The sequence below is a fragment of the Nothobranchius furzeri genome, chromosome 1, assembly GCF_043380555.1.
Source record: "Nothobranchius furzeri strain GRZ-AD chromosome 1, NfurGRZ-RIMD1, whole genome shotgun sequence".
Classification (NCBI taxonomy): Eukaryota; Metazoa; Chordata; class Actinopteri; order Cyprinodontiformes; family Nothobranchiidae; genus Nothobranchius; species Nothobranchius furzeri.
Window position 1 is genome coordinate 26,107,377 of NC_091741.1, and position 7,637 is coordinate 26,115,013.

General features: G+C 42.9%; 1 long non-coding RNA gene across 1 annotated transcript; it reads left to right on the forward strand.

The window, feature by feature from the left end:
• The first annotated feature begins 1,645 nt into the window (after window positions 1-1,645).
• Window positions 1,646-2,170, forward strand: LOC129161924 (uncharacterized). The gene is made up of 3 exons (XR_011521242.1): window positions 1,646-1,825; window positions 1,907-1,964; window positions 2,040-2,170. It is a non-coding gene; the product is annotated as an uncharacterized lncRNA (long non-coding RNA).
• The last annotated feature ends 5,467 nt before the right edge of the window (window positions 2,171-7,637 follow it).

A 7,637-nucleotide genomic window follows, 5' to 3' on the forward strand; every position in this document is an offset into this window, starting at 1 on the left:
GTGAGCATGTTCTGACTGTTTACAACTTGAGTGACAGCAGCAACAGCCAATAATACGTTAGCAAGTATCAGCAGAGCCAATAGATTAGCTTTTGGGCGGGTCTAATAGTAAACCGGTTTCCGTTTCGGTCCTAGTGCTCAACCAAATCCATTTAATGGAGCGTAACATTGTTTTTGGACGGAAAAAAGTGCAGGGGACCAAAACTGCCTTTTGAAAAAGTGGGGGGGACATGTCCCACCCGTCCCCCCCCCAAAATTACGTCCCAGGCGTGATCAAATGTCTCTACGCATCATGCGTCTCCATATTAGAGACGGGAACAAGCGCTGTTCAGCCAAAGTTTCATAATTTCATAAAAAGAACATTTTTCCAGGTGACACATCCCTCAGAGAGACCGGGTTTCCAGAACGCTTCAGTGGGAGGAAATCGTATCGCATGCACCGGGGTTCTGCGCTGCGAATCCCTCTACAGATCTTCAGCTCACTGTCCACCGTGGGCACTCCGAGCCGCTCTGAACACAGTGTCCAGTATAAAGCTCTGATGTTCTGATGGGAATCAAGTTACCTCTGCGATGTGCGTATTAAAATGTCAGCTCATCCATGCGCATCAGTGTGCGTCGGGGTAATTCTTTCAAAACAACCAACATCCTTGAGTTTATCCGTCAATATGTGGCAAGATGGATAAATGAGGGCCCGGGCGGGATTCGATCCCCAGACTACCGGGTGAGAGTCATATGCTCTAACCAGTCAGACAAAGGGACATTCTGTTGGCCAAGTAGCCAGGGCGCATGATCTATCGGGACACTGTGACAGGACACTCACACTGCCACACCTGATTATGAAACTTTGGCTGAATAGTGCTTGTTCCTGTCTCCAATGTGGCGACGCATCCAGGAACCTGTCTGAGGAGAAGCCCAGAATCTGACATCCTTCAGCTCAGGAAGCGCCTATGATTACGCACAAGCGTGACGCGTCAACCCGGTCTCACAGTAAGACTGGGTTTGACCTTTTCAGGTTTACGCAGACAATCTTTACATTTAGAATTGGCATACAGATGTAAAATTAATGCAGTAAAATATAAAGCTTTTTATTTAAATATCCATTCATTATTTTACAAGCAAAGAGAGCGCATCAGATGGATGGAAGAGCCGCATGCGGCTACAGAGCCGCCGACACCTACTTTATTGTCCCCAGCAATTTTTAAACCCCACTCAAGTGTATGGTTATTGTCCCCAGCAATTCTGAAAACAAACTGACGCCCTTGCGCATTTCACATCATATGTGACTGACTTTTACGTTATAACAACGATCACACACTAGGAATGTTATAAAGCGCCTATATAGGACAGTTTCTTTTGTATATTATCTGACTTTATAAACTGCAACAACAATGTGCTTCTATTTTTTTTCAGGCTAAATCTACCCAAGACACTGGCTGTCAGACTGATTCAGTAGTCTGCAAGAATGCACTCGTCCAGGCAGACGTGAAGCCTTACCTGTAGCAAAGGTGAACTATTTTTAATAATCGTCTATGTAAACATTTTATTATCACCTTCTAGTTTTAATTTGTTTTACAGATTATTGTTACACGTGATTTTATGCTCTTTTAAACATTTATAAATGTGCTGCTTCTTTGTTTTTTACATAGCCAGCCAGAATAGAGCTCCCAGCCTCAGTGTGTCTGGTGACACCGGGACCATGACGGAAATTCATCTTCCAGAAAGTCCCAGTGCAGCGTCCACACCCCTGAAATGACCAAGATGTGAGGTGTCTGCTGTTGATTCCAGCTTCCACCTCAGTGACAGTGCAAGCTCAGTGAACTGTTCAAGGTAAAAAAAATTTAAACATTTCAGAATTTTTAAGATATTAACAATTAAATAAGTATGTGATTACATCATAACATCATGAAGGAGGCTACTGATTCTGGCCCTGTGACACTTGGTGGTGACGTGTGAGCTGATTCACCTGGTAAATAACTTTTACATTAAATATTTTGTTCTTTGCTATCAAAAGTAAATTAACTAATAACCTGCATTATTGCAGGACACTCAGCAAAATATGGACTCCACACCATGAGGCAGGCACACGTTAATACTCTATAAGAGCACATAAGGTGAGCAACACCACAGATTATTGTTTTTGCTGTACAATGTCCTGGATTTGTTTTCTTTCTGCATCTAATCATTAGCCTGGCTGATCACCTGATAACTCCTGTCATCTGGTTATGACAGCATGAGGATGTCCTCACACACCTGTAACCTATCAGCTCATCTGGCAGAATAGAGAGGGAAGAGACAACACCACATCTCCTGTTCCTGGAAAGCCTTCAGCCATCCTTCAGTGACTAAGAACCTTCATCAGCTCTGTCTCCTGTCTGCCTACAATTATAATAAATATTGTGTTTGACAAGTTTTTTGTGCTGCCAAATGTCTCATTTTGATTCCAGTTTTGATATTTTAATGGATATTTATAAATTACATTAATTGAATTATCACATTGTTGCATGTTTAACTAGCTCTATTGTGATGAATTAAACTAGCACCTCACTGTTAAAAGCTCGTTTTAATTTCAAGCATGTTTAAGTATTTATGGACATGAACAGGGAATATATAAATTGAGATTTATTTAATTAATATAACAAATAACTGTTCAGAGGAAAGAGTCATTGAAAGGCACATTCTTCTGGAAGCTCCTGATCCTTACCACACCAGCAGAGACCACCTGCAGACACCAGAGGATCACCTACGACCAAGAGAGCAGCTGGTATTAGTGAATAAATAATGAAATCAGGGCAATTTTAGAGGGCTGTTTGGGATTGTGTAACATAAATGAACACATTACAGAATAATTTTCTCATGGGGTATTTTCATAACTTTCTATGCAGCAGACTGTAACTTGAGCCCAGGGCTCCTGGAGAGCTGCTATCCAGCATGTTTCAGTGGTTTTCCTGCTTTAACAGGTTAGATTAGCTGTTAAGCAGCTCAGCTATTTGTTGCTGATTAAATCCCGGTGTGTTGAAGCAGATAAACCTCTAAAACATGCTGAATACTAGCTCTCTAGGACCGTGGAGCCAAACCCTGCAGCTAATCTACTGCTATGGCTAACGGCTATTTACCATTCAGAGCTGGTTCTGTTGGGTCGGTTCCGGTAGTTTCAGGCAACTCACAAGCTCAAAACAAGGCTAAGGTCCGCTTGTCTCCTCCAAACAGACTTGGTTCCTTTCTTCTCGAGTGTCTGGGTAAGGAGGGAGAGAAACGTCCTCCACTTCTAATGACTGCTCAGAGTGAAGGGAGCTAGCGTCGTCTTGTTACCCATCGTCTTCGTCGCTGCCGCGGCTCAACCCTCTCGGTCCGCCAGGCAACGCCTGCTAATGTTGCAGTTTTTAAAATTGATATGTGGGTGGAGAAGGACTCTGAGGCACACTTTACCTGCTCTTTAAAATAACGTTTTGATGTAAACCACACCCACTTCCGGTTAAACTACACCCACATCCGGGTTAGGCGATGCCCACTCCAAGTACAGATACAGATACAGATAATTTAGATGGTTGAACACATACAGATACAAATACAGATATTGGTGTACTCGCTCATCCCTAACCCTAACCCTGTCGGAAAAGACGAGGATGCTGTTACAAATGCTGGAATGCCATGTTATAAACAGTAATTTCTACTTCTACTATGGTGTAGTGTTGGATGCATGCTGTAGAGCTCCATGCTGCCCCATTCAGTTTGGGAGAATATTGGCTCACTGCAGAGACAAGCCGCATGAACCATAAACGCTGCAAGTTGTGAAGCGCGGTCCATCCGCGAGCCGCTTCACCAAGCGTAAAGTGAATGCGTCAAGCATAAAACAAGCTTAACCCACCCATTCTGAGGTCCTGAGCACTCCGGAGAAAATTCTTGTCCAGGATATTGTTGAATTTGGCCACGCTCATTGTTCCCTTGATCGCAACCAGTTGTCCTGTGCTTGCAGCTGAAAAACATCTCCACAGATGCTGCCACCGCCATGCTTCATTGTGGGGACTGTATCGGACAAGTGATGAGCAGTGCCTGGTTTTATCCACACATACAGCTTAGAATTAAGGCCATAAAGTTCTATCTTGTCTCATCAGACCCGAGAATCTTATTTCTCACCATCTCGGGGTCCTTCAGATGTCTTTTAGCATCTCCATGAGGGCTTTCATGTGCCTTGCACTGAGGAGAGGTTTTTGACGGGCCACTCTGCCATAAAGCCCTGGCTGGTGGAGGGCTGCAGTGATGGTTGACTTTCTACAACTTTTTCCCATCTCCTGACTGCATTTCTAGAGCTCAGCCACAGTGATCTTTGGGTTCTTCTTTACTTCTCACCAAAGCTCTTGTCCCACAGTAGCTCAGTTTGGCCAGACAGCCTGCTCTAGGAAGGGTTCTGGTCGTCCCGAACATCTTCCATGTGAGGATTATAGAGGCCACTGTGCTCTTATGAACCTTAAGTGCAGCATATTTTTTGTGTAACCTTGGACAGATCTGTGCCTTACCACAATTCAGTCTCTGAGCTCTTTAGTTCCTTTGACCTCATGATTCTCACTTGCTCTGACATGCATTTGAGCTGTAACGTCATGGCTTTCTTAATCAAGTCCAATCAATATAATCAAACACAGCTGGACCCCAATGAAGGTTTAGGACCATCTCAAGGATGATCAGAAGAAATGGAAAGCAGTGACAGTGTGTATTTTAATCGGCAATAGGGGGCAGTATACTTAAATCATTACAAGCAAGCATTATTTTTTGTGTTCAAGTAAGACCTTACCAACGGATGACCATTAGGGTCAAAAATCCTTGGGAGTGCAACCTCCAGTAAAACAACACGAACATCAGATTTCCTTTCATCACTTGCAATGAGTGAAGAGGTAAATGTGTAAAACAATGTTTTTTCATGCAGAAAGTTTTGTAACCATTTGTTACAAATCAGTAAATGCATTCTGTCCACATGGGTTTCCTTAGAAGAAAACATGGCATCCAATACGGCATCACCCAGAGATTTAGACCCGCTCCCATGTATTTTAGACCCAGTTTTTATGGTTATGTTATGAAACCACCAATATTTTTCAACAACTGGGTATCTTTTAATTAATTTACAACATTTCAATGACATTTTCTGAGATTAATGGTAAAAACTACACATTTTCACTTTAAATATATGAGTGTCACAGCAAAGGGTCTGAATAATTAGGAAAAAGTGACATTTCAGTTTTTCATTTTGTTATGAATCAGCATAAATTTCTAAAATTCTGTGTTTTTATGTCAATATGGGTTGCTGTGTGTACATTAATAAGGACAAAATTAATTGAATTAATTTTAGAAAAGGGTTAGGGTTGGCTGTAATATTACATTGAAAGAGTAAAAAATTGATGGGTGTCTGAATAATTTCCGTACCCACTGAGCATAAACAACCCACAGAGTTAAAAGCCAGATCATAAAAATAGGTAAGTAGGATTTACTTGTAATTATACGGTTATTTACAAGGACAGGAAGTAGTAAATTGTAGCACCATAGCCTGGTGCATGCAGTGATCAAATCAGAAACATCTTAATTTTTTTTGCCCTATCAATAGTATAAAACAGGTTTATTTGTGTGATATTGCCAGGGGCGTGTCCAGGGAGTGGCCTGGGGTAGCAAATGCCACTCTAGGAATCTGATTCCGGAACTGCGCTGCTTTGGGTGGCTGCATGTTGGAGTAGCTCTGTTGACTATGTGTAAGTTTAGCCTTTTCTTGGACATTTTTTCTTCTAGTTTCTCAAGAAAAACAGTTTTTTTTTTACATTTTACTTTTCTGTTTCTGGTGATGTGAAGCTTGAAGGATTTTTACTGCTGTTTTTTTTTACTTTTTTCACTTTTTGAGCATTTGCTATGATGTGTAACCATGGCAACAAGCTGGTTTACAATTGGGAGCAGCTAATTAACATTGAAGCCACAAATTCTAAATGATCTACAACGCAAGAAGCGTGGGTGCAGAGCGGGATCAAAGACGGAGACAGAGAAAAAGGAAATTCAAACCATTTCTTCCATCAACCATAATGGGCAATGTGAGATCACTGGCTAACAAGATGGAGGAACTCGAAGCTCTTGCAAGGACTCAGCCAGAGTTTCGGCAGTGCAGTGTTATGTGTTTCACCGAGACGTGGCTGCAGGACCATATCCCCGGTTCCAGCGTCTCTCTGCCAAGATGCTTGACTGTACGAGCAGACAGAGATCTGAAGAGGAGCGGGAAAAGAAAAGGAGGTGGAGTGGCAGTGCTTGTCAACAACAGATGGTGCCATCCAGGTCATGTTTCAGTGAAATGTCGTCTCTGCAGCCCAGATGTTGAACTCTTGGCAGTAAGTTGTCACCATATTATTTGCCAAGAGAGTTCACCAGTGTTGTCTTGGCAACCATTTATATTCCACATTCAGCCATTGCTGAAAATGCATGTGATGCCATCAGTTCCGCTGTTGCTAAGCTACAAACCCAGCACCCCAATGCATTTGTCGCTTTATCTGGTGATTTTAATAATGCCTTACTCTCTGCTACACTTCCAACATTTAAACAGTTTGTCAGCTGCTCCACCAGAGAAAACAAGACATTGGATTTGTGTTATGCAAATGTAAAGAATGCATACATGTCCAAAACACGACCTCCTCTGGGACAATCAGATCACAATCTTGTTTTTCTCTGCTCAAAATACAAACCACTTGTTCAGAGGCAACCTGTGACAAGAAGAACTATTAGAAAATGGTCACAGGATGCTGAAGAAGCCCTGCATGGTTGTTTTGAGACCACAGATTGGATGACTCTCTACCAAGGATATGAAGAGGACATCAATGCCATGACTGGATGTGTCACTGACTATATAAACTTCGGTGTGTACAACATCATACCCACCAGAACAGTGAAATGCTTAGCTAGTAACAAACCCTGGATCACCAGTGAACTGAAGAATCTGCTAAATGAAAAAAAAAAGAGCCGCCAAGAAGGGAGACAGGGAATTATTGAGGAGTATACAGAAACAACTGAAGATCAAGATCAGAGACAGCAAGGAGGCATACAGGAAGAAGCTGGAGAACGAACTACAGAGGAACAATATCAGAGATGTCTGGTCAGGGATGAAGAAGATCACAGGCTTCAAGCAGAGGAAGGATTGCACAGATGGCAGCCTGGACACAGCCAATGAACTGAACAAGTTCTTCAATAGGTTCAGTTCAGGAACAAACCCAGCATCCTCCTCGCCTGTCCCCAGCCAATCAGACATCTCATCCTCCTCTGATCCAACATTTTCCTGTCACATGCCAGCTTTTTTGTCCTCTAACGCAGTCATGGACTCTTCTGGTTCTATAAATCTGTCTTCAACCAAGTCAGGAGATGCTGCTGCCCCATTTACCTCCCCCTCCCACCTATCTGTCTCTAGAAGTCAGGTGAAGAGGCAGCTGGAGAGACTGAACAGGAACAAGGCTGCAAGTCCAGATGGTGTCAGCCCCAGAGTACTGAAGGCCTGTGGAGAGCAGCTCTGTGGGATTCTGCAGCACCTCTTCAACCTCAGCCTGGCCCAGGAGAAGGTTCCAGTCCTGCGGAAGACATCCTGCCTTGTTCCAGTTCCAAAGAAAACTTGCCCATCAGTCAATGACGA